We start from the raw sequence: 27,781 nt of genomic DNA on the forward strand, positions 1-27,781 counted from the left end.
CAACACTTGCTGCCGTGTTATTGGGGTTCAGTAACGTCAGCTGTTCCCCTGCTGTGCGGACGGCAATTTCTCCTGCTCTGTCCACATTCTCACTACTACAGATTTTAAAGTTTCTCCAATTACACCTCTGGCTCCTCTGTTTTCAGTATTATCCCTGAGCTCCAACACCGCCAGTTGGCGCTCGGAAGTGCCGTCTGCACAGTCAACACTTGCTGCCGTGTTATTGGGGTTCAGTAACGTCAGCTGTTCCCCTGCTGTGCGGACGGCAATTTCTCCTGCTCTGTCCACATTCTCACTACTACAGATTTTAAAGTTTCTCCAATTACACCTCTAGCTCCTCTATTTTCAGTATTATCCCTGAGCTCCAACACCGCCAGTTGGCGCTCGGAAGTGCCGTCTGCACAGTCAACACTTGCTGCCGTGTTATTGGGGTTCAGTAACGTCAGCTGTTCCCCTGCTGTGCGGATGGCAATTTCTCCTGCTCTGTCCACATTCTCACTACTACAGATTTTAAAGTTGCTCCAATTACACCTCTGGCTCCTATGTTTTCAGTATTATCCCTGAGCTCCAACACCGCCAGTTGGCGCTCGGAAGTGCCGTCTGCACAGTCAACACTTGCTGCCGTGTTATTGGGGTTCAGTAACGTCAGCTGATCCCCAGCTGTGTGTCCGGCAAATTCTCCTGCTTTGTCCACATCCACTCTACTACTGATTTTAAACCTCCTCCAAATACACCTCTGGCTCCTCCGTTTTTAGTATTTACCCTGGGCTCCAATACCGCTAGTTGCTGCTCAGAAGTGCCGTCTGCACAGTCAACGCTTGCTCCAGTGTTATTGGGGTTCAGTAACGTCAGCTGATCCCCAGCTGTGTGTCCGGCAAATTCTCCTGCTTTGTCCACATCCACTGTACTACTGATTTTAAACCTCCTCCAAATACACCTCTGGCTCCTCCGGTTTTAGTATTTACCCTGGGCTCCAATACCGCTAGTTGCTGCTCAGAAGTGCTGTCTGCACAGTCAACGCTTGCTCCAGTGTTATTGGGGTTCAGTAAGGTCAGCTGATCCCCAGCTGTGTGTCCGGCAAATTCTCCTGCTTTGTCCACATCCACTGTACTACGGATTTAAAACCTCCTCCAAATACACCTCTGGCTCCTCCGTTTTTAGTATTTACCCTGGGCTCCAATACCGCTAGTTGCTGCTCAGAAGTGCTGTCTGCACAGTCAACGCTTGTTCCAGTGTTATTGGGGTTCAGTAACGTCAGCTGATCCCCAGCTGTGTGTCCGGCAAATTCTCCTGCTTTGTCCACATCCACTGTACTACGGATTTAAAACTTGCTCCAATTACAAATCTGGCTCCACTCTGTTTTTAGTATTTACCCTGGGTTCCAGCACCACCAGCTGGTTCTTGGTAGTTCCATTTGCTCTTGTACCTTCTACTACCCATCCGGGTTCCAGTACCGTCAGCTGGTCCTTGGCAGTGACTTTGGCACGGGTACTCCCTCCTGCCAAGCCTGGTTCCAGCACGCCAGCTGTTTCCGGGTAGTGTCAACGTCACTTTGCCTCCAATGCATTGTCCTGTCGTGTTGCGGTCGGGTTAGCTGACTCTATGGTGCCTGCAGTTTAGGTGACTCCTATGTGGGCTGCTGGATCTGGCAATGAAGGCTGGTTCCATAGTGCCAATAGGACAAGCACCCCCTGTAGGACTGTGGGTTTTGGTAACTGCGGCCGGCTCGCGGCCTTGAACTTTTTTTTACATGGGTACCTTCTGCTACCCATCCGGGTTCCAGTACCGTCAGCTGGTTCTCGGCAGTGCCTTTGGATTAGGTGCCTCCTTCTCGGTATCCAAGTTCCACCAACGTCTGCTGGTCCTTGGTAGTGCTTTCTGGCACAGGTACCTCCTGCTTAGTAACCGAGTTCCAGTACCGTCAGCTGGTCTTCGGCAGTTCCATTGGCTCTTGTACCTTCTGCTACCCATCCGGGTTCCAGTACCGTCAGCTGGTCCTCGGTAGTTCCATTTGCTCTTGTACCTTCTACTACCCATCCGGGTTCCAGTACCGTCAGCTGGTTCTCGGCAGTGACTTTGGCACGGGTACTCCCTCCTGCCCAGCCTGGTTCCAGCACGCCAGCTGTTTCCGGGTAGTGTCAACGTCACTTTGCCTCCAATGCGTTGTCCTGTCGTGTTGCGGTCGGGTTAGCCGACTCCATGGTGCCTGCAGTTTAGGTGACTCCTATGTGGGCTGCGGGATCTGGCAATGAAGGCTGGTTCCATAGTGCCAATAGGACAAGCACCCCCTATAGGACTGTGGGTTTTGGTAACTGCGGCCGGCTCGCGGCCTTGAACTTTTTTTTACATGGGTACCTTCTGCTACCCATCCGGGTTCCAGTACCATCAGCTGGTTCTCGGCAGTGCCTTTGGATTAGTTGCCTCCTTCTCGGTATCCAAGTTCCACCAACGTCTGCTGGTCCTTGGTAGTGCTTTCTGGCACAGGTACCTCCTGCTTAGTAACCGAGTTCCAGTATCGTCAGCTGGTCTTCGGCAGTTCCATTGGCTCTTGTACCTTCTGCTACCCATCCGGGTTCCATTACCGTCAGCTGGTCCTCGGTAGTTCCATTTGCTCTTGTACCTTCTACTACCCATCCGGGTTCCAGTACCGTCAGCTGGTTCTCGGCAGTGACTTTGGCACTGGTACTCCCTCCTGCCGAGCCTGGTTCCAGCACGCCAGCTGTTTCCGGGTAGTGTCAACGTCACTTTGCCTCCAATGCGTTGTCCTGTCGTGTTGCGGTCGGGTTAGCCGACTCTATGGTGCCTGCAGTTTAGGTGACTCCTATGTGGGCTGCGGGATCTGGCAATGAAGGCTGGTTCCATAGTGCCAATAGGACAAGCACCCCCTGTAGGACTGTGGGTTTTGGTAACTGCGGCCGGCTCGCGGCCTTGAACTTTTTTTTACATGGGTACCTTCTGCTACCCATCCGGGTTCCAGTACCGTCAGCTGGTTCTTGGCAGTGCCTTTGGATTAGGTGCCTCCTTCTCGGTATCCAAGTTCCACCAACGTCTGCTGGTCCTTGGTAGTGCTTTCTGGCACAGGTACCTCCTGCTTAGTAACCGAGTTCCAGTACCGTCAGCTGGTCTTCGGCAGTTCCATTGGCTCTTGTACCTTCTGCTACCCATCCGGGTTCCAGTACCATCAGCTGGTCCTCGTTAGTTCCATTTGCTCTTGTACCTTCTACTACCCATCCGGGTTCCAGTACCGTCAGCTGGTTCTCGGCAGTGACGTTGGCATGGGTACTCCCTCCTGCCCAGCCTGGTTCCAGCACGCCAGCTGTTTCCGGGTAGTGTCAACGTCACTTTGCCTCCAATGCGTTTTCCTGTCGTGTTGCGGTCGGGTTAGCCGACTCCATGGCGCCTGCAGTTTAGGTGACTCCTATGTGGGCTGCGGGATCTGGCAATGAAGGCTGGTTCCATAGTGCCAATAGGACAAGCACCCCCTGTAGGACTGTGGGTTTTGGTAACTGCGGCCGGCTCGCGGCCTTGAACTTTTTTTTACATGGGTACCTTCTGCTACCCATCCGGGTTCCAGTACCGTCAGCTGGTTCTCGGCAGTGCCTTTGGATTAGGTGCCTCTTTCTCGGTATCCAAGTTCCACCAACGTCTGCTGGTCCTTGGTAGTGCTTTCTGGCACAGGTACCTCCTGGTAAGTAACCGAGTTCCAGTACCGTCAGCTGGTCTTCGGCAGTTCCATTGGCTCTTGTACCTTCTGCTACCCATCCGGGTTCCAGTACCGTCAGCTGGCCCTCGGTAGTTCCATTTGCTCTTGTACCTTCTACTACCCATCCGGGTTCCAGTACCGTCAGCTGGTTCTCGGCAGTGACTTTGGCACGTGTACTCCCTCCTGCCGAGCCTGGTTCCAGCACGCCAGCTGTTTCTCTGTAGTGTCAACGTCACTTTGCCTCCAATGCGTTGTCCTGTCGTGTTGCGGTCGGGTTAGCCGACTCTATGGTGCCTGCAGTTTAGGTGACTCCTATGTGGGCTGCGGGATCTGGCAATGAAGGCTGGTTCCATAGTGCCAATAGGACAAGCACCCCCTGTAGGACTGTGGGTTTTGGTAACTGCGGCCGGCTCGCGGCCTTGAACTTTTTTTACATGGGTACCTTCTGCTACCCATCCGGGTTCCAGTACCGTCAGCTGGTTCTTGGCAGTGCCTTTGGATTAGGTGCCTCCTTCTCGGTATCCAAGTTCCACCAACGTCTGCTGGTCCTTGGTAGTGCTTTCTGGCACAGGTACCTCCTGCTTAGTAACCGAGTTCCAGTACCGTCAGCTGGTCTTCGGCAGTTCCATTGGCTCTTGTACCTTCTGCTACCCATCCGGGTTCCAGTACCATCAGCTGGTCCTCGGTAGTTCCATTTGCTCTTGTACCTTCTACTACCCATCAGGGTTCCAGTACCGTCAGCTGGTTCTCGGCAGTGACTTTGGCACGGGTACTCCCTCCTGCCCAGCCTGGTTCCAGCACGCCAGCTGTTTCCGGGTAGTGTCAACGTCACTTTGCCTCCAATGCGTTGTCCTGTCGTGTTGCGGTCGGGTTAGCCGACTCCATGGTGCCTGCAGTTTAGGTGACTCCTATGTGGGCTGCGGGATCTGGCAATGAAGGCTGGTTCCATAGTGCCAATAGGACAAGCACCCCCTATAGGACTGTGGGTTTTGGTAACTGCGGCCGGCTCGCGGCCTTGAACTTTTTTTTACATGGGTACCTTCTGCTACCCATCCGGGTTCCAGTACCATCAGCTGGTTCTCGGCAGTGCCTTTGGATTAGTTGCCTCCTTCTCGGTATCCAAGTTCCACCAACATCTGCTGGTCCTTGGTAGTGCTTTCTGGCACAGGTACCTCCTGCTTAGTAACCGAGTTCCAGTATCGTCAGCTGGTCTTCGGCAGTTCCATTGGCTCTTGTACCTTCTGCTACCCATCCGGGTTCCATTACCGTCAGCTGGTCCTCGGTAGTTCCATTTGCTCTTGTACCTTCTACTACCCATCCGGGTTCCAGTACCGTCAGCTGGTTCTCGGCAGTGACTTTGGCACTGGTACTCCCTCCTGCCCAGCCTGGTTCCAGCACGCCAGCTGTTTCCGGGTAGTGTCAACGTCACTTTGCCTCCAATGCGTTGTCCTGTCGTGTTGCGGTCGGGTTAGCCGACTCTATGGTGCCTGCAGTTTAGGTGACTCCTATGTGGGCTGCGGGATCTGGCAATGAAGGCTGGTTCCATAGTGCCAATAGGACAAGCACCCTCTGTAGGACTGTGGGTTTTGGTAACTGCGGCCGGCTCGCGGCCTTGAACTTTTTTTTACATGGGTACCTTCTGCTACCCATCCGGGTTCCAGTACCGTCAGCTAGTTCTCGGCAGTGCCTTTGGATTAGGTGCCTCCTTCTCGGTATCCAAGTTCCACCAACGTCTGCTGGTCCTTGGTAGTGCTTTCTGGCACAGGTACCTCCTGCTTAGTAACCGAGTTCCAGTACCGTCAGCTGGTCTTCGGCAGTTCCATTGGCTCTTGTACCTTCTGCTACCCATCCGGGTTCCAGTACCGTCAGCTGGTCCTCGGTAGTTCCTCAGCTTTCTTGTACCTTCTGCTACATTTCCAAGTTCAAGCTTTTTGAAATGGTTCTTGGTAATCACTCTAGATCTCCCTGACGAGGACCCTGAAGACGAGGACCCCGAAGACCAACCCTAAGAAGACGAGGACCCCGAAGACGATGACCCTGAATACGAGGACCCTGAAGACCACCCCGAAGAAGACGAGGACCCTGAAGACCACCCCAAAGAAGACGAGGACCCTGAAGACCACCCCGAAGAAGACGAGGACCCCGAAGACGAGGACCCAGAAGACCAACCCGAAGAAGACGAGGACCCCGAAGACGAGGACCCCCGAAGACGACGACCCTGAAGACCACCCCGAAGAAGATCAAGAAGATGACCCTGAAGAAGTTGACCAAGAGGACAAAGAAGAGAAGACAAGCACCAAGATACAGAAGAACAAGAGACAGAAAGCCAAGAAGCAGAAATACAAGAAGCTGCAGAACAAAAAGCGGAAGAACATTAAGCATAAGACTAAAAATCAGAGCAAAAAATAATATCTAAATTATAAGCAGAAGATGACTAAGTGTATGGGGGTGAGTCCGTTCCTCCTCGTGGTGCCCCTGGAAAAGACCTGCTGCTGCAGGCCAAACTGAACGTGGACAAATCCTGTTGTAAATCTTTTGTGACGGGCAGAACGAAAGGTGTAATGTCCAACCTTTTATAGATAACAACTACAGGAATGCCTGCCACAAATAAGAATATGATGAAGAAGAAGAAGATGAAGAAGATGAAGAAGTAGAATATGAAGAATGTAAAAAAAAAGAATAATACGAAGAAGGTGAAGAAGAAGAAGATGAAGAAGGTGAAGAAGAAGTGGATGAAAAAGATGCTGAAGATGATGAAGGAGAAAGTGTGGGAGAAGTAAAAAAGAAGGTGAAGAGCATGGAAGTAGTGAAACATAAATATCTGACAAAATATAAAAATACTTAACATAGTCAATATGTCCGTAACTCAGAACGTCTTAAAAAAAAAATATTAATTCCTGCTATTCCATTTGATTGGGCTAAACCTCTATGCCTTTATTGTCTCCCCCACCTCCCCCAATACATTCTACATTATTCTTAGTTGTTTTCCTTCATGTAGAATTAACCTACAAGGAAAGAAAGGGTTTATTTTCATTCCGATATTTCTGTCCCATTGACTTGCATTGGTTTCCGGTATCGGAATCGGCGATATCCGATACTTTTTCGGTATCGGTCCGATCCAATCCGATCCGATATTTCCCGATATCGGAAGGTATCGCTCAACACTAACTGTTGTCAATTTCTAACAACAGAGTTTAAATGGTATAGTTGCAGATGCTCATGCACTCTAGCTCCTAAGGTGATTCCAAGGTGGCGATGAGATACTGTGGCAGCTGGGGGCCTTCTAAATGCCTCCGTCACTGCCAATTTGGCACTCCCATGAAGCTCAGCCACGGACTGAGCTTCATAAAACACTGTGATTTTCATTATGAACTGCAATACTATGTTAGGGCCAGATTATCACAGGTCCAGGACCTCTAACTGGACAAAAAAAATTAGAACATTAAAAAAAGTTTTTAAAATATAAAAAATTCAAATGAACCCCTTTTTAACCATAAAAAATAAAGATATACAAAGAAACATGTTTGTTTTTGCACCACCTGTACAAGTACGATCTATCAAAATATAAAATCATTTAACCAATACTTAGATGCTGTTAAAAGAAAAAAAATCGAAGTGTCAGAATTGCATTTATTTTTGCTTAACACATCTCCCTTAAATAATGCAACAAAAAGCTATAAAAATGTCATTTTGTTGGTAATGTCATTATGTTGGTAATATCATTAATTGGTATTAATTAAACTATCAGCTCGCAACAGAAAAAATCAAAGTCACACAATCACACAGCTCAACTGATGAAAAAAAATTAAAATGTTGCAGGTCTTGGTAAATGGCGCCACAGAAGAGTTTTAAAAAGAAAAAAAAATATTTGTGTTGAAATTGAGTTTTTTTCACCTTTTTATCCCACTTCAAATTTTGAGTACATGGTATGGTAAAATAAACTACAACTCATCCAGCAAAAAATTACAAGCCTTTATTTGGCTATGTCGATGGAAAAATAAAACATTTACGGCTCTTAGAAGAAAAATAGGAAAAAATGCAAACGTAAAAACAAAAAATTGGCTGCAGAGGAAAGAGTATAATCAATATCCGATACAGATGCTACCTCAACGTCAGGAGCAGCCATTCAAACCAGTGAAAAATGGTAACGATAAGCTGGGATTTCAACATTTTACCCTGTAATGGTTGAAACAACATGTCACTTACTAGCATGAAATAGATTTGTAAATAATATTCAGGACAGTCAAAAGCAGAAACAGAAAAAAGGGTAATCCCTTTAAAAAAAACTCATCTAATTTTTGGCAAAAAATATATGTTTCTAACAAGGATTGTTTACACTTCCTCTGCTTTTGTCTGATGGTATCTGTCTTTTATTTGGCGCATAATATGCAGAATTATTTATGGGCCATTTTTGTATGTTATGATTCAAGTCTTAAGGGTATATATTTTTCTCATAGAGTATTTCCTGTTAACTTTGTTTAGAAATTCCCAACCACTACCCACCACAGCCAGCTCTAACTAGGCCATATTTTTATCACTTTTTTGTCACTTTATGAATAACTTTGAAATATCTCTAAATATCCTAGTAATTTTGAGATTGTGCATTGTGACACATTGTATTTTGTTATAGTGGTAAATTTAATTCAATTTTATTTGCATTTATTCCGAAAAATATCTGAAATTTGCTGACAATTTTTAAAAATCAGCAATTTTTTTTACATTTCAATTTTTAGGTCATTAAAACAGATAGTGAAACCTCATAAAATAGCTAATAAATAGCATTTACCACGTCTAGTTGTTATTCTTTTTTTCTATAGTGTAGCACTACCCAATATGCGGTCACAGGTTCTTCACAGACTTTTAGTGTACTTGGACGAGGAAAACAAAACTACAATATTTTCCTTTATTTACAAATTTTAATTTTCAAATGAGGTAGAACATGACCACACATTTTTTTTAACGCAATTTCTTCTGCGTTTGCCAGTACTATCCATCTGTGATTAGAAACTACTATTTGGACAAACTAAAGCTGTTTTAGTAACAGATTTTTCCTTTATAGAAAAGGTAATAGGTGAAAATGAAACATACAACTTTTTATGAAATTTCTCCTGAATCACCATCAGAATTGACCCAATTATGGAAATTGTACCCATCTGGGAATTCATCTACTGATGTAGTGACTATTTTGATCCCACAGTCATTTGCAACATCCACTTCAACCTTGTTTCTGCAAGAATTCTGTAAGAAATGAAAATACCCAATTTTTGTGTCTTTTACATTATGGTCAGCATGTGCTTCTGGAAACACGCACATCATAAATTGATAAGTGGATTCTTCCCACTATACCTATACCAGATATGTGAATGCTATGCATTGTGAGCAATCTTCAGGGCTTAAAAGGGAATGGGGGGTTGCTTTGAGATCAAGCATTTTGCTTTTTTTGTAGACAAGTCGCTTTTCCAGAGCCTCTGATTAGTGGTAGGCGAGCACAAATATGCTCGGGTGCTTGATGCTCGGGTCGAGCAAATTGGAATGCTCGACCCGAGCAATGAGCCCAATGTAAGTCTATGGGAAACTCGAGCATTTTTCAGGCGGCTCCCGCCGGCGGTCTGCAGAGGGCCTAAAAATGTCTCAAATTGATGGGAACAGTGCTCACATGACATGGGAACAGCATGGAGAAGACCCCTGGTAGCATTTCTGACTCCCAGGTCACAGCTGTCAACAACGTTGTCAGAGGTATTACGCCACTTTTACGGACTATGTTCACACGTAGGGTTTTTGATGCGTTTTTGCAATTTTGCATTGCTTTCAACCGTGACAAATGCATTCACCAGTAAATATCATTTTAACATTTTACAACCTTATTTGGCCATGTGGTGTGTGATACACGATCAGACACATCCTGTTTCATTTATGAAGGAGCAACCCTGAAAGTCACAAAGTCTATTTTTATAGGGCCATCAGGAGGCCTTTACTATTCTTAAAGGGCCAGTAGTCGCACCTCGCTATTCTTAGAGAGCCATCAGCCGGCTATGCTTTGTTGTTCCTGTACTAAAGAGTGGGTCTCCTATACTGTTATTGCGTATGCAGTAAGTGGCAGGGCTGCCCAAAATTTGGATGCACTCCAAATACCCCTTTGAAAATTTGGACACACCCCAATACCACTTTGAAGAGACCTAGAGAAGGGCATCTTGAAAACAATGTTCCCATTATTTGGAAGTTTGTCTCCCACTGTGTTTGCCTATGCAGTGAATGCAAGGGTTGCCAAAAATTTGGAGGCACTCCAATGCCCCTTGGAAGAGGCGTAGAAGGCCTGCTGAAAAAATGTTCCCATTATTAGGAAGCGGGTCTCCCAGAGTGTGGGCCTATGCAGTGAATGCAAGGGCTGCCAAAAAGAGGGAGGCACTCCAATGCCCCTTGGAAGAGATGAAAAGGGTCTCATGAAAAAATGTTCCCATTATTAGGAAGTGGGTCTCCCATAGTGTTGGCCTATGCAGTGAATGCAAGGGCTGAAAAAAAAATTGGGAGGCACTCCAATGCCCCTTGGATGAGACGTAAAGTGCCTCATGAAAAATTGTTCCCATCATTAGGAAGTGGGTCTCCAATAGTGTTGGGCTATGCAGTGAATGCAAGGGCTGCCAAAAATTGGGAGGCACTCCAATGCACCTTGGAAAAGACGTGGAGGAGGGCCTCATAATAAAATGTTCCCATTAGAAAGGAGCTGGTCTCCTATACTTGTAATGCCCATGCACTAAGTTTATGGGCTGACAAACATTTACCCCTGGGGGGGTATACATGAACATACTGTATAAAAAAAAAATTTTTGGACATCATAAACACCCTTTAAAAAAATGATGTGGGTGTTGCATCACGGACCACGGTCACCCTGGTGATATAATGGTGGAGGATGAGGAGAAGGAGGAGGACAAGAGCAAATAGCCAAAATCAGGAAGCGTATACCCATGTGTGGGCGTGAAAAGGTGCATGGGAATACACCGCCCCAAAAAAGACGCTGGATTTGAGTTTATGTTACGCTGCTATCATACGGTGGTGTTGAGAAGTCTGGCCCAATCCAGTTCATTTTTATAAGAGTCAGCCTGTCAGAATTTTCAGCTGACAGGCGGATGCGTTTATCAGTTAAAATTCCACCAGCGGCACTAAAAACCCACTCTGATAAAACTCTAGCGGCAAGGCAGGCCAGAACCTCCAAGGTGTAGAGATCCAGATCATTGGATACCCAATAATTATAAGGCACAGAGGAATCTCGGATGACATTGGTACGGTCGGCAAGGTACTCCCTCAGCATCTTCCCAAACTTTGCACTCCTTGTGAGAGTACCCGGCGCCTCAGGGCTTGTGCAATGGGAGGGGCTGACAAAACTCTCCCAGAACTTTGACAGTGTTCCCCTGCCTCTGCTGGATTGGAGTTGTGTCTCTCTCGCCTGTACTCTTTGGTTGTCCAACAAACTGTGACCTCTGCGGCCAGCGTTTTCAGATGGCAATTTTTTTAATAGTACCGCAACAAGGGCCTTCTGGTACTGCCTCATTTTTGTAGACCTGTCCGCCTCAGGAATAAGAGATATAAAGTTCTCCTTGTAGCTTGGGTCTAGAAGTGTAACCAACCAGTAATGACTGTCACCCAAAATTTTGAGAACGCGAGGGTCACGGGAAAGGCAGCGGAACATAAACTCAGCTATGCGTGCCAGATTGCTAACAGGCAAGACTTCCGTGTCCTCACCAAATGGACGACTGACCATGCTCTCCTCCTCCTCTTCCTCCACCTCCTTCTCCTCCTTGTCCTCAGGCCATCCACGCTGAACAGACGGTATGACAGTTGTGCAGTTAGTATTGTCTACAGCACATAAATCAAGCTCCTGTTCTTCCTCCTCCTCCTTTTCCTCATTGTCACTCAATCATTCAATCAACACTGGGATGAGATGACGCTGGGCTGTGTGTAATCACCCTGTATGGTTCCTTGCTCCATCTCATCATGCTCCGCCTGCAATGCATCCTCTTTGATTGTGAGCAGAGAGTGTTTCAGAAGACAGAGAAGCGGGATGGTGACGCTAATTATTGCGTCATCGCCGCGCACCATCTTGGTGGAGTCCTCAAAGTTTTGGAGGATGGTACATATGTCTGACATCCATGTCCACTCCTGAGGTCTTATGTGTGAAGTGTGAACTGAATACCGACGGCCTTCTTGATGCTGGTACTTAACAACTGCCCTCTTCTGCTCACAAATCCTTCCCAACTTCTGCAGTGTAGAATTTCAATGCGTGGGGACATCACACACCAGCCTGTGAGCCGAAATCTGCAAACGCTGCTGAAACACGTCAAGGGCGGTGGAAGCTGTAGGTGACTTTCTAAAATGGGCACACAGACGGCATACTTTAATAAGCAGATCCGGCAGCTCCGGGTAGGATTTGAGAAACCGCTGAACCACAAGGTTAAGCACATGGGCCAGACATGATACATGTGTGAGCTTGCCTCGCATCAGAGCCGCCACCAGGTTCCGGCCATGGTCACACATGACCATGCCTGGCTGTAGGTTCAGCGGTGTCAGCCACAGATCTGCCTGCTCTTTCAGAGCTGTCCACAACTCTTCAGCATTGTGCGGTTTGTCACCTAAGCATATTAGCTTCAGCACAGCCTGTTGCCGCTTGGCTGAGGCAGTGCAGCAGTGCTTCCAGCTTGTGACTGATGTGGTCATTTTGGAGATGGAGGGCTGAAGAGTAGGAGCCTGGAGAAGATGAGGTGCAGGAGCTGTAGACTGTGAGGGCAACACTGATTGACCTTGGGCCTGCAATCCTTGGAGTCGGGAAGATGTTTTTCGTCCCAAGGTCCGACTGGGTCCCGGCTTCCACTATGTTAACCCAGTGTGTCGTCAGCGAGATGTACTTTCCCTGCCCACAAGCACTTGTCTACATGTCCGTGGTTAGGTGGACTTTCCCAGTAACTGCATTGTTGAGGGCATGGCTAATGTTGTAGGACACGTGCTTGTGTAATGCGGGGACGGCACACTGGGAGAAATAGTGGCGGCTGGGGACCGAGTACCAGGGGACAGCGTCCGCCATCAGGTTTCGTAAAGCTTCCGTCTCCACGAACCTAAAAGGCAACATTTAGAGCGCAAGTAGTTGCGAAATGTGGGAATTTATTAGTGTGTCCTTTGGGGCGTTGGCTGCGTATTTGCGCTTGCGTTCCAAGGACTGGGGTATGGACAACTGAATGCGCCGTTGGGACAAGGACATGCTTGCTGATTGTGCTAGTTGAGAGTGTGCCATGACAGGTGCAGGGCAGGAGGCATCTTTGCATGCAGCATGGACAGGGCATTGGACAGTATGGACAGAAGCACCTAGAGACACTGTTCCTGGATCCTGGGGATCGGCCCACAAAGTCGGGTGTTTTGCTGACATGTGCATGATCATGCTGGAAGTGGTCAGGCTGGTAGTTTTGCTACCCAGGCTGATACTGGCTTGGCAGGTGGTGCAAATAGCCTTTTTTGGTTATCTGCAGAGTCTTTAAAAAATAACAAGTCTCAGGAAGACAGTTGAACTGGCAATTTCCTTCGTGTTGGAGTTACGAGGAACACTTTCCCGTCTTCTGTCTGCGGCCACCACACTTGCCCCGCTTCAAGTTTACCAGACGAGTGGCCCAAATATATAAATGGATAATTGAACAGCTCTTCGGAGTGTCCAAGTGTGGGAAAAGTTGTCTCTGGGCACTCGACATGTGTTAGAGGAAGGAGAATCATGGTGAGGAATATGCAGTCCAGACTCACGGCTACTGAGACTTGACCGTGTGGAAGACAGGGTGGTGGTGGCTTAGTGACTGGAAGCATTATCTGCTATCCAACCAATAACCCTTTCACACTGCTCTGATTTCAATAGTGGTGTTCTGTGGTCCCCTATTAATTGGGACAGGAAGTTTGAGCGAGAAGATTTGGGTGTTTGTTGTGGCACAATTTCAGCGTGCTCACAACCTTGGCCTCTGCATGCACCTTCACCATCACGTCCAGTTCCCCGTCCCTTGCCACGTGCCTTGCCCATTTTAAATGGAGGACAATATCTTCCACGCTCACTACAAATGGCTGAATTTGGAACAAACTTATATGTGATCCGTGTGACGGACAAACCACAGTTTTAAATAGCTGGTCTGTAGGTAACTATTTTTAACAGCGCCGACCTCGTGTCAATAAGTTTGCTGACACACTGCAACAAAATTTCAATGGAGGCCAGAAATGGCAATATTTTCAGCGCAATTATATGTGATGCATGTGATGGAAAAACCACAGTTTTAAATAGAAAACACTTTGGCAAGCATGTTGAAAACAACGGATAGGTGGTGTGGAGGGGATACCACTCACATCCCATAACCGCAAAACAGCGCCTACTCAAAAAATCAATGAAAAAATGAAGAGGGCAAATGAGTATACTGGCATAAATAAGCTTTATTATTAAAAAATATTTTAAACAGTATCAAAAATATAAAGACAATGTGTAGACTTATGGATCATAAATTCCACCATATCCTTAGACTCATGGAATAGTAAAGGACTAGGTACCTAAACAGTACATCACAGATTTGAGATGAAAAAATATATAGGCACAAAAGGAAATAACTATAAATAGGCGTGGGTCCCCTAAGGAATGGAGTCCTAGGGGGAACCATGAAGATACATTAACATCACAGGATGGGCTCAGGTCAGTGACTAGGTATGACATTTCACCTAGAGGTACCATCCAAAAAAATTAAGATAGAGAGTAGGTAAAAGGAAGAAGATGGGAAAAAGGAAAAGGCGAGAAAGGTGGTACAAGCAAACATTGAAAGTACTAAACAGTAAAATGGGGGTCAGGTCAATTAGGTAAAAAATGTATCGTTGAATTCATCATATAATATATCACCAACATGACCAAAATGACTCACCCATGAAGGTATAGAATGTTGCTCGTAAGGGGGACAGAGGAGGACTGGTTGCTCCCGTCAGAACGGGCCTCGACGCGCGTTTCGCGACTGCTTTCTCAAGAGGCATAAATGCAGAGGGCTCAAGGACCTTTTTATGCCAACCCCTAGAAGATCACATGTATTGTCATGTGATCAAGCAATTTGGCCGCCACCGGGGCGGCATATACGGCGCATGCGCTGGGATCTAAACCGCCACACAAGACTCCGCGCCGTCCGTCATAGCGTAAGCGCGACCCGGAAGTGCCACCTGGGCAACATGTGACTGCGGCAGAGAGAGAGGCCTTGGACAATCTGCAGGATCTCCTACGGGAGCAGGAGCAACCACCTATCGCAGGTGGGTCATTACAATCACGATATCCCAGGTCCACGAGATTCCCCCCCTTGTCCCTGAACCCAGCGATTGAGATCTTTGTACGCCTTGTGGCTGGTGATCTGAGACTCCTCCCTACACGGAGGCATTCTGATAATCTCACTTATTCACAACGCACGGCACTAAATCAGCTACGATCACTGTCGGATATAGTCATTAAGCCAGCAGACAAGGGGGGAATATCGTTCTCTGGCCCTGCTCTCAATATGAGAGAGAGCCGTTACGCCAATTAAGAGACACTCAGACTTACACCAGATTGTCCTTTAATCCTACGGCCTCCTTCTCTGAAACACTCCAGGGGATCCTGGCTGGAGCTTGTGATCGGGGTCTCATCGACAAAAAGACCGTTGAGGCACTCACGGTGCGCTTCCCAAAAACAGCCACCTTTTATCTTTTACCAAAAATCCACAAGGACGCCCTCAACCCGCCGGGACGTCCAATCGTCTCAGGTTGCATGGCCTATGCGGCCCCATCTGCCAGTACATTGACAGCCATCTTCGTCCACTGGTTGGAACCCTCACATCTTATATAAAGGACACGACTGACGTCCTCACGCGGGTTGATGGCGCCCTTGTTATGGACGACACACTCCTTGTCACGGCTGATGTTGAAAGCCTGCATACATGCATCAGCCATGATCTGGGCCTTGCCGCGGCCCGCCTCGGCAGTTCCACTCTGGACAGCCCATGCAGGGAATTCATCCTTGAGCTCCTCAAATTCGTTCTCTGCCATAACTATTTTCTATTTAAAGATAGGGTATACCTCCAGAAACGTGGCACGGCGATGGGGGCGACCTGTGCCCCCTCGTACGCCAACCTCTTCCTGGGCACGTGGGAGAGAGAGATATTTGACGACGAGGGTGTACAGGGAGCAGACCGGGTCGTGTCATGGATGAGGTATATAGATGACGTTCTATTTTTCTGGCAGGGGATGGTGGAGGAGCTCGATGATTTTATGGCACGTCTGAATTCTAACAAACGCGCGGTGAGGTTGTCTTATACGTACCATCCTAAGCAGATCGATTTTCTGGATATTACATTGGAGGTGGACTCAGATCTCCGTATCCAGACCGATCAGTTTAGAAAACCCACCTCAGTTAACTCCCTGATACATGCTGCATCGGCACATGACTCTTCGACCATCAGAGCCGTCCCGATTGGACAATTTCTCAGGGTGAGGCGGATTTGCTCAACTAATTCCAACTTTGAGAAACGGGCTTCAGATCTGTCTGAACGCTTTATACAGCAAGGCTACAGTAATCGATGCATCGGCCGTGGCTTTGTGAGGGCCCGTAATACTCCCCGTGATGATCTTATACATCCTCCTCCCTGACATAACCATGGGTTACCGGAGAGGATCCGCTACATATCCACATTCAACCATGAGTGGGGGGAGATGCGGCGGATCCTCTCCCGTCATTGGAGCGTTTTGGGCACGCAGCCCTCCCTTCGGGATTTCATTGGAGAGTCTCCATGCATGACACCCCGGAATTCGAGCACCCTGGGGGATTTGCTGGTTTCCAGTCACTACATCCCTCCCTTGTGCAACCCGTTCAGATCCCGTGGCCCCACGGTGGGCACCTTCCCATGTGGACATTGCACCAATGTCATAAGCTGCACGTCGTTCACGAACTCTGATGGCTCCCGTCACTTTGACATTCGTCACTACATTTCCTGTAGCACCACACACGTGGTGTATTATGCCACGTGTGGGTGTGGGCTGATATATGTAGGTCTTACATCAAGGGAGCTACGAATCAGAGTTCGTGAACACGTAAGAGACATTGGTGCGGCTCGGGTAGCCACTGATCCCCAGGAGCTCAAGACTTTACCATGACATTTTAGGGCGGTTCATAACTGCGATCCTCGATCAATGAAAGTATGGGGTATTGATGCGGTACACTTGGCGTTCCCACTCCCGGGGTGGGAACGCCAAATGCCTCCTGGCACAAAAGGAGGCAAGGTGGATCGTTACTCTTGACACCTTGGCGCCACGTGGTCTGAATGAGAACTTGGGGTTTGCCTCTTTTCTCTGACTGGACCCATTCCGTTACTGTGCTTCAGTATATTAGATACGCTGCCAATCGGAATATCTATTTATATACTTCATGGCAGCTAGCTCTATTTAACATTATACATTTACTTTGGGTTGTTTGTATATGCTCTCCTCTTGACCCTGCCTAATATTTTCTTACGTATGTGGGGGTTATTTTTCATTGCTTCAGTTTTTAATCTTGTTCTTAAATTGTCTTGTTTCTAATTTTCTTACATTGTTTTCATATAGACTCTCTCTCAAGGACCGCAACCATTTTCCATTGTCATGTTTGGACAGACAGGATATTTCATCTCCTTCATCATGAAATTCAGCTGGACTTATGATTTATTTATATTTGCTTATCATTATTATTTCTTTTCTCTATATTTTTATTGTTTCCTTTCCACCTTCATTGTACTTGTCTTTCGCCCCCCCTCCCCTCCCTGTTTCTCATTTTCTCTATATGTGGTTCCATATATATATTATTTATTATTTAATTGTCTGATTCTTTTTTGACTTCTATACTATTTCTCTACTTTTTCTTTCTTCTCACTGCTCCTTCCGGTCCAAGTATGATCTGCTATGACCTTTGTTTCCCCCAATCTGTGTATAGGGGGTATTCTATTTGCTCTGACTGGCTGCCCACTAATGGACATGCTGTCCCTTATATATTTGGGGCTTACATAATCGGGGCACTATGTACCGCTATCGGGGGATGCTGTGCGCATGCGCTGGGCTACTCACGCCCTGCGCCCCCGCGCGTCTGTTACCATGGCTGCGGCACTTCTCCGGATGTTGCCCAGGTGGCACTTCCGGGTCGCGCCTACGCTATGATGGACGGCGCGGGGTCTTGTGGGGCGGTGAGGATTCCAGCGCATGCGCCGTATATGCCGTCCCGGTGGTGGCCATATTGCTTGATCACATGACAATACATGTGATCTTCTAGGGGTTGGCATAAAAAGGTCCTTGAGCCCTCTGCATTTATGCCTCTTGAGAAAGCAGTCGTGAAACGCGCGTCGAGGCCCGTTCTGACGGGAGCAACCAGTCCTTCTCTGTCCCCCTTACTAGCAACATTCTATACCTTCATGGGTGAGTCATTTTGGTTATGTTGGTGATATATTATATGATGAATTCAACAATACATTTTTTACCTAATTGACCTGACCCCCCTTTTACTGTTTAGTACTTTCAATGTTTGCTTGTACCACCTTTCCTGCCTTTTCCTTTTTCCCATCTTCTTCCTTTTACCTACTCTCTATCTTAATTTTTTTGGATGGTACCTCTAGGTGAAGTGTCATACCTAGTCACTGACCTGAGCCCATCTTGTGATGTTAATGTATCTTCATGGTTCCCCCTAGGACTCCATTCCTTAGGGGACCCACGCCTATTTATAGTTATTTCCTTTTGTGCCTATATATTTTTTCATCTCAAATCTGTGATGTACTGTTTAGGTACCTAGTCCTTTACTTTTCCATGCGTCTAAGGATATGGTGGGATTTATGATCCGCAAGTCTACACATTGTCTTTATATTTTTGATACTGTTTAAAATAATTTTGAATAATAAAGCTTATTTATGCCAGTATACTCATTTGCCCTCTTCATTTTTTCACAGTTTTAAATAGCTGAATTTTTAGCGCTGTAATATGGAAAGGACCTGGCTGTATTCTGCAGTGCCAACAAGCAAATGGCGCAGAAAAACTGTGTTCACTGGATTCCTTTTAAAGCAAATAATCAGGATTAAGATCCCCAAAAAAATTATTACTGGTCCCTGATCCCTGGTGCTATTTCTACAAATATCTGTAAAATCACCAACACACAGAACTGGAATGGACCCTCTTGCTATGTGTACGGCAGTCTGCTATATACCCCGCCTGCCCAGCACTGATATCTCTGCAGCTCGATTAGTCCTCAGAAGGACTGTTAGTTGAAATGGATATGTAAAGAATCTTGTAGAATACCTACACTAACTAATAAACAACAAAATCTCTCCCTAGCTCAGCAGCAACTCTCCCTACACTGCCTGATTGCGGAGTAGACTGTGACGGGCATGGCGGCACCAGGTCTGATACAGACCTGATGACGCTTTGCGGCCAGCCAATCACTGTAATGCCACAACCAACAAGGCTGCGGCATTACAGTGTGTGGCAGACAATCCCTGCATGTTGATTGGTGCTCTAATGAGCACCAAACATGCAGGGAGGGGACCTGAGCTCCCGCCAAGAAACCCCGGAAATACTCGGCGCGAGCACCGAGCATCTCGAGCAGTGAGATGCTCGGCTGAGCACAGAGCAGTAGCAAGCATGTTCGCTCATCACTACCTGTTATCTACCAGTAATGTGGAAATCCTTCACTGTCTATTGAAGGTTAACAGACATGAGAAGAGACTGGAACTTTGTGGGATGAGTTGAGATTTTTATAGTTACCATTTTGAAGTAAAATACATTTTTGAATGCCCTTGATGTTATGTTCACCTTTACTGTATCCTGTGCTGTACTATAAACAGATACATCAAGGTTTACGTTGAAATCTGCAGATTACGTGATTCAGACATAACCCTTCACAGAACCATTCACTATAATTAGGCAATGATCAAAAAGACAAATATGAATAAAAACGGTATCGTAAAAATGTCATCTTGTCTCGCAAAAATCAAGCTGCAAAACAGCTCTGTCAGCCAAAAAATAAGAAAGTTATAGCTCTCAAAATAAAGTGATGTAAAAATAATTATTTTTTTCTAAAAAAGTTTTTATTGTTTAAAAGCATAAAAACATAAAAAAAACTATATAAATGGGGTATCGCTGTAATCATACTGACCGGAAGAAGAAAGCTGCCTTATCAATTTTATCACACTCATAACAGCATAAAACCCTCCAAGAAAAGCAATTCCTGAATTGCTGGTTTTGAGCATTCTACCTCCCCAAAAACTGGAATAGAAAGCAATCAAAAAATGTCATGTACCCAAAACTGGAACCAATAAAAACGTCAACTGATTCCACAAAAAACAAGCCCTCACATGACTCTGTCGGTAGAAATATGGAAAAATTATAACTCTAAAAATATGGCGATGCCAATAAAAAGCGTCTTTAAATGTGTGACAGCAGCCAATCATAAAAAACCTGCTATAAATCTGGTATCGCAGTAATCGCACCGACCCAAAGAACAAAGTCGTCTAATCACTTATACCACACGAGGAACAGCGTAAAAATTAAAACCAATTCTTCATCTGCTGTTGATTTGATCATTCTGCCTCCCAAAGATTGCAGTAAGTCTTTGCACACATTTACACTGCGCTCTGTGCTGAGCGCTTACATGAGGGTTTCCATGTAAATCTCTGAAATATGTGATTCAGACTGAACCCCTGGTGGAAGATTCCCTACAATGAGACAGATGGAGACACTGGATGCCGTCTGGCCTATGATCCGGCGGTGTCAGTCCTTTTATTAGGCATTAGTGTTGAGCCACCCCCGTAGTGTTTGGGTTCGGTTCGGTTCGTCGAACACCGGGATGTTCGAGGAACTGTTCGTCGAACTGTTCGCCGAACACCTTAGAACACCGTCGAACACCGTTAAAACCAATGGCAGGCAAACAAAAACACATAGAAACACATAGAAAACACCTTCAAAGGTGTCCAAAAGCTGACAAACTGCTCAGAAGACACTCTCTTTAAAAAAGCCGGCCGGCAAATTCAGCAGCGGCATACACCGGTACCCGACAATTTAGACAAGAAGGAATAGAGCATCACACATAGATTAGATAGATAGAAACATGTCAGTCACACATATAAGAAACACAGTGACAGTGTTGGTTACTGTACTTGTCATTTAGTGTAAAGGATTTATTAAAAAAAATATTAGTGTTTTCATGCACCGTCTCTTTAAAAAAGCCGGCCGGCAATTCAGCAGCGGTACCCGACAATTTAGAATAGAAGGAATAGAGCTTCACACATAGATTAGATAGATAGAAACATGTCAGTCACACATATAAGAAGCACAGGGACAGTGTTGGTTACTGTACTTGTCATTTAGTGTAAAGGATTTATTAAAAAAAATATTAGTGTTTTCATGCACCGTCTCTTTAAAAAAGCCGGCCGGCAATTCAGCAGCGGTACCCGACAATTTAGAACAGACAGAATAGAGCTTCACACATAGATTAGATAGATAGAAATATGTCAGTCACATATATAATAAGTACAGTGACAGTGTGGCTTACTGTACTTGTCATTTAGTGTAAAGGATTTATTTATAAAAATAATAGTGTTTTCATGCACCGTCTCTTTAAAAATGCCGGCCGGCAATTCAGCAGCGGTACCCGACAATTTAGAACAGAAAGATAGAGCATCACACATAGGTTAGATAGATAGAAACATGTCAGTCACATATATAAGAAGTACAGTGATAGTGATGGTTACTGTACTTGTCATTTAGTGTTAAAATAAAGGATTTATTAAAAAAAAAATTGGCGTGGGGTTCCCCGTAATTTTAGTCTCTAGCGGAGGTTAAGCAGATGGCTGGGGCAGATGTTTGAAGCCTGGGAAGGGGGTAATACCCATGGAGCATCCCAGGCTACTAATATCAGCCCCCAGCTGAATACCTAGCCTTTACTAGCTATTAAAATGGGGGACCCTCCCAAAAAAATGACGTGGGGTCCCCCCTATTTTAATAGCTAGCAAAGGCTAGGCAGACAGCTGGGGGCTGATATTAATAGCTCAGGAAGGGTGCCATGAATATTGGCCCCCTCCCAGGCTAGAAACACCAGCCGTCAGCCGCCCCAGAAATGGCGCATCCATAGGATGCGCCAATTCTGGCACTTAGCCTCGCTCTTCCCACTGCCCTGTAGCTAGAGCCTAAAATTATGGGGAACCCCACGCCAATTTTTTTTAAAATAAATCCTTTATTTTAACACTAAATGACAAGTACAGTAATCAACACTGTCACTGTACTTCATATATATGTGACTGACATGTTTATATCTATCTAATCTATGTGTGATTCTCTATTCCTTCTATTTTAAATTGTCGGGTACCGCTGCTGAATTGCCGGCCGGCTTTTTTAAAGAGACGGTGCATGAAAACACTAATATTTTTTTTAATAAATCCTTTAAACTAAATGACAAGTACAGTAACCAACACTGTCACTGTACTTCATATATATGTGACTGACATGTTTCTATCTATCTAATCTATGTGTGAAGCTCTATTCTTTCTGTTATAAATTGTCGGGTACCGGTATATGCCGCTGCTGAATTGCCGGCTTTTCATGTTTCACTGTGAGCACTGTTCCCATCGATTTTGGCAATCACTGTAATGCCACAACCACCATGGCTGTGGCATTACAGTGAGTGGCAGACAATCCCTGCATGATTGGTGCTCTAAATAGCACCAGACATGCAGGACACGCTTTTGGTGCATGAACAGTTATCGAACATAACCTCGAACAGCCAAATTTTTTGCAAATCGTTCAGGTTCGTCGAACAACTCGAACACCGCCCAAAACAGCTCGAATTTGAGATTGGCGAACAGTTCTAGTCGAACACCGCTCATCTCTATTAGGCATGCATAAAAGTGCCGTTGGCCACAGTTTTGTGCACCTGTGAAACGAAGGACACTGCTGAACAGAGGCCAGATGGAGTCCAAATTAACTCTGCTGCCTCATTATAGTGATTGGATCCTTCGGGGATTTCATCTGAATAACGTTATTTGAAGATTTAGATGGAAACCCAAATATATGTTCTCAGCATAGAGCGCAGGATGAATGTGATCCAAAATGTTATGTAAATTGTTCCTCACAAAAGCTTCAAATCAATCCATAAAAAAAGAAAGTCCTCACTCAGATACATCATCTCTGTTAACAGAAATATAGGTGCTTCCAAATTACTGGTAGCACAAAGGCACTGGAAAAGCGAAATGGCTCCTGGCCCCCCCAGAAAAAAATCAATGCATTCTGTGCTCCCAAATCCAAATGCCCTCCTCCACCTGAGCCCCAATGTGCCTAAACCACATTTAGCATCCACATGTTTGGCAGGGGTATAATTTCCAAAATGGGGTCACTTGAGGGGGGATTCTGTAACTCTTGCACTTAGAGGCTCTGTATATGGAGTCCGCAAACTATTCTAGAAAATCTGCACACCAGGAGTCAAATAGCGCTTCATTCCTCCTGAGTCTCGCCATGTGGCTAAGCAGTACTATACAGCCATATATGGGGTATTGCCACGTTCAGCAGAAATTGTGTGACATATTTTGGTTCCATTTTTGCTCATTTTCCAGTGTGAAAATGTAAAATGCGGTGCTAAAACAACATTTTTGTTGTGTCAATATGATCACTGAACACCTAGATGAATTCATTGAGAGGTGTAGTTTGTAAAATGGGGTCACTTATGGGAGGATCGCTGGTACCTCAAGGGCTCTGCCAATGTGACATGGTACCCGCAAACCAGTCCAGCCATATCTGAACTTTAATATAGGAGGGGGCTGGAGACAGCACAGTTAGGGGGAAGCCACCCATGACTGGGATTGGCCTGAAGGTTTCACCCCCTTTTGAATGAGGCAGTCTTGGGATTGGATAATGGGAAGTTGGGGGCGGGTAGTGGGAGAGGCGTATATATAGGGAAAAGTGTGGGAAAACCGCCATTCCCTGAGGATCAGCAGAGTGATTTACCCAGAAATGGCGTCCATCGAATCCCTGGTGGGCCAGCTCAGAGACGTCGCCCGGTCACGGAGAGGGGGATGGCTGGAGGCCCAGCTGTCTGCTTTGCTGGGAGCAGCCGTAAATATGGAGGCACCGTCAAGAACTGTGAGAAGGAGCAGGAGGACCCGGCCCCCAGAGAGACTGTCACTGGAGGTATCCACGCGCAACAGGCGGGAGGAGAGCGAGATGGTGTGGTCCCGGCCCGCCGCGCTCACCCTGGCAGGAATCCATCCAGCCGGCCTGTTGGCGCTGCACAGCGCGGCCCGCACCGGAAGTCAGGGCCGCGCCGGAAGTCAGGGCTGCACCGGATGTGCGGCCTGCGGGAGCAACGTCGCTGGAGCCGGAGGTCCGGGCCCCAGCTGAGCAGTGCATGTGCACTGCAGCTAGCCTGCACAGGCCAGATGCTACTCGAGGTGGGGGCCATACTGATAGGAGAGGGACCAGGATGATTGGGGGAGCAGCGCAGCAAACGGCAGGCACCACTGGTGATGCTCCTGTCGGGGTGCCTGCTGGGAGGATTGCCATGACACCAGGGAGGCAAGCATCTGCGGGCAGGCAGCAGTCCAGGGAACCACTGCTGCCTGACTCACATGGATGATGCAGAAGGGAAGGAGCGGCGGGCAGCGATACCGCACTGCCTGGCAGTGTCCATTCTATCAGCACGGTCCAGGCCTGTGCGTCTGGGTCTGGTAGTGGGAGGAGGCCCAGAGCTGCATCCAGGAGTGCAAGACGGTCTGGCTGGAGGTGATCATCGGCGAGAAGCCAGTCTGCAGCATCCGTGACCATTCAGGTACCCCCTGGTGACGTGGAGGCCAGGGGCGCTGGCCTTGAGCGGCAAATGGACACAGAATGTTCCGATTCCAGTGGTGACCGTGATGGAAGAGGTGATCGTCAGGACTCAGGAATTCCGGCTGGCGGGGACACAGCACCTGCGCAGCTGCGTGATTATGATTCTATGTTTTGTTTGTCGCCCGCAGGGGCTGTTTTGCTAGGGGGAGGTAGTGGTCAGTTTGTAGGGCCAGAGGGGAGGAGTTTAGGTGGTCCCGGGGGTGCAGAGGTATCGTGGATTAGGGATATTTTGCATAGCATATCACAGATTTTGCTTAGAATTCAAAGCGGGGCAGCGGGTGGGTCAAGGGCATCCCCCGTAGGAGCCTGGTTGCCAGGCCAGGAGGTGGTGCTGCAACCTAGTTGCGTTACGGTAGGGTCGGTTCAGACGGAAAAGGACAAGGGCGATACGGTGAGGCTGGATGATAGGGCAAAGGGTGAGGTGTATGTGTGCTTCAAGGGGCCACTGGGGGCACATTTAAAAAAAGAGGTGAAGGAGAAAATTTGGCGTGATGAATATGTCAAAATTTTCTCCCTCCTTCCCCTGGAGAAGTTTAATTTAGACAAGGGGAGAAAGGATGATAGCAAAAAGGAAGAGGAGGAGAAGCGCAGGTGGTGCTTGATCCCTCAGACTTTTGCAAATTGACTTCAAGCATTTGCTATATTGGCCGGTGTCATTGGGGAAAAGTTTCCTGAAAATTGCTCGGGTTTATTCTGTTACTTAGACGCGATTGGGGAAGCGCATCATACTTATGGGGAACAAACATGGCTGAGGTACAATGAGCAATTCAGGCAGAGGAAGGCGGTGCGGCCTGAGATTAAGTGGGACCAGAAAGATATTGGCCTTTGGTTAAATTGATGGCCCCTGCTAGACACGGGCAGTCCTTTCACGGGAGCAGAGGAAGAGGGAGTCAATTGTCGGGACAGGGGGGAGGTAGTCAGGGAGCACAGGGAGGAAAAGAGAAGTCGGGAACGTGCTGGCAATTTAATGATGGCCAGTGCAAATATGGTAACGGCTGTAAGTTCAAACATGTATGTTCCCATTGCAACGGGAGCTCCAATGGGGCTGCAAAATGCTTCAAAAAAGGAAAAGGAATGATGTCTGTGGGTACCGGTCAAGGGGGTGACTCCAGTGAATCTGCTAGGGATGGCCCCCTTTCTAAGTAGATATCCCGATCAATCGAAGGCCAGGATTATTAATGATGGATTTTTGGAGGGTTTCAGGATCCCGCCTCCTGACCATATGGTTCCTTTTTCTATTAAGAATTTGAGGTCTGCTTTGTTGCATCCAGAGGTTGTCGGTTTTAAGTTGGCATAGGAAGTGGAGTTAGGTCATATGGCTGGGCCGTTTGATCGTCTACCAGTGGAAGGCGTGATCATTTCTCCTTTGGGGGTAGTGCCTAAGAAGGAGCCGAATAAATTTCGCCTGATCCAGCATTTGTCGTACCCAAAACGTTGTTCGGTCAAAGACGGTATAGCGCCGCAGTTATGTTCGGTTGAATACACATCATTTGATGCGGCTGTGTCATGGGTTCGTAGGTACGGGCCTTGGTCATTGTTAGCGAAAACTGACATTGAATAATCTTTTAGGCTACTTCCGGTTCACCCGGCTAGCATTCCGCTATTGGGTTGTCTTTGAAACAAAGGTTATTACCTGGATAGGTGTTTGCCTATGGGTTGTTCTATTTCATGTTCATTGTTTGAAACTTTCAGTACTTTTCTGCAATGGGTGGTCAGGGATGTTGCAGGTGTGCAGTCCGTTATTCATTACCTGGATGATGTTTTGTTCATAGGTCCCCCAGATTCGTTTGTCTGTGGTAATTTGTTAGCAGCCATGGTGTGGGTTGCCGAATGTTTTGGGGTCCCTTTGGCTAAAGAGAAAACCGAAGGTCCTGGTACTGTATTGAGTTTTTTGGGAATATTGATTGATACGGAACGTATGTAGTGTCGATTGCCCGAGGATAAATTGTTGTTACTCAGGCAGGAGGTTGACATTGAAGGAGCTCCAGTCGCTGCTAGGGAGATTGAACTTTGCATGTAGGATTATGCCTATGGGCAGAATATTTTGTCGTAGGTTATCAAGGGCAACTGCTGGAGTGCGGGCATCGCATCATTTTATTCATTTGAATAGAGAGCATAGATAGGATTTGTTGGTGTGGAAGCGTTTTTTGGACAATTACAATGGCAGGTCATTTATTCAGCAGGAGTTTTTGAAGAGCTTTGATTGCGAGATTTACACAGACGCGGCAGGCGGTGCTGGCTATGGTGCTTTTTGTAAGGGAAAGTGGAGCATGGGTAAATGACCCGATTCGTGGAAAGAGAGGGGTCTTACAAAGAATCTCGCTCTGTTGGAATTATTCCCAATTGTAGTTGCAGTCTCGATTTGGGGTGAGTTCTTTTTGAATCACAGAGTTAGGTTCCACTGTGATAATATGGGTGTGGTGGCTATGATTAACAGCTTGTCGGCCTCGTCTGCTCTGTTTATTAAGCTGGTAAGGGAACTGGTACTCCGGTGTTTGGAGTTGAATGCATGGATTTCGGCGGTACATGTGCCAGGTGTCCAAAATTTTATAGCGGATGCTTTGTCTCGTTTCCAGTGGGAGCGTTTCCGTGCACTGGCACCAGAGGCAGAAGTCACAGGAGTGGAATGCCCTTCGCAGTTCTGGCAGCTGATTACGGACGAGCTGGAAGATTGATCCAGGAGTCAGTTGCCAGTTCAACCTGGTCTGCTTACTAGGCTTCGTGGCGAGTATGGCAAAGCTGGGTGTCGCATTGGGGGTGATAGAGTGACGAGGATAGGACGTTGGCGATCTAGTTTTTGGTTTGTAAGGCTGCGGACTTAGGGTGGTCGGCATCTAGAAGTAGTAAATTTGTTGCTGGGCTCACATTCGGTTTCAAGTACAGGGTTTGACTGATGTTACTAAATCCTTTTTGGTCAAGCAGGCACTTAGAGGTTTTCGAAAAGGTAACAAGAGTTTGGATAAACGTAGGCCAGTCACGTTTAGTATGTTGGAAAGGTTAGGTCTGGTTTTGGAAAGAATTTGTTGTTCTACTTTTGAGGCGGCTCTGTTTAAGTTAGCCTTTTCCTTAGCTTTTTTCGGGGCGATGAGAGTAGGCGAGTTGGTTGCCCCCAGCAGGAAAAGGGCGGGAGGTTTATTAGCCGAAGACACGAGTTGCTGGGCCTGGGGTATCGATTTTTGG

This window comes from Phyllobates terribilis, unplaced genomic scaffold (assembly GCF_046119375.1).
Source record: "Phyllobates terribilis strain yellow unplaced genomic scaffold, ASM4611937v1 Scaffold_5__5_contigs__length_657084704, whole genome shotgun sequence".
Lineage (NCBI taxonomy): Eukaryota > Metazoa > Chordata > Amphibia > Anura > Dendrobatidae > Phyllobates > Phyllobates terribilis.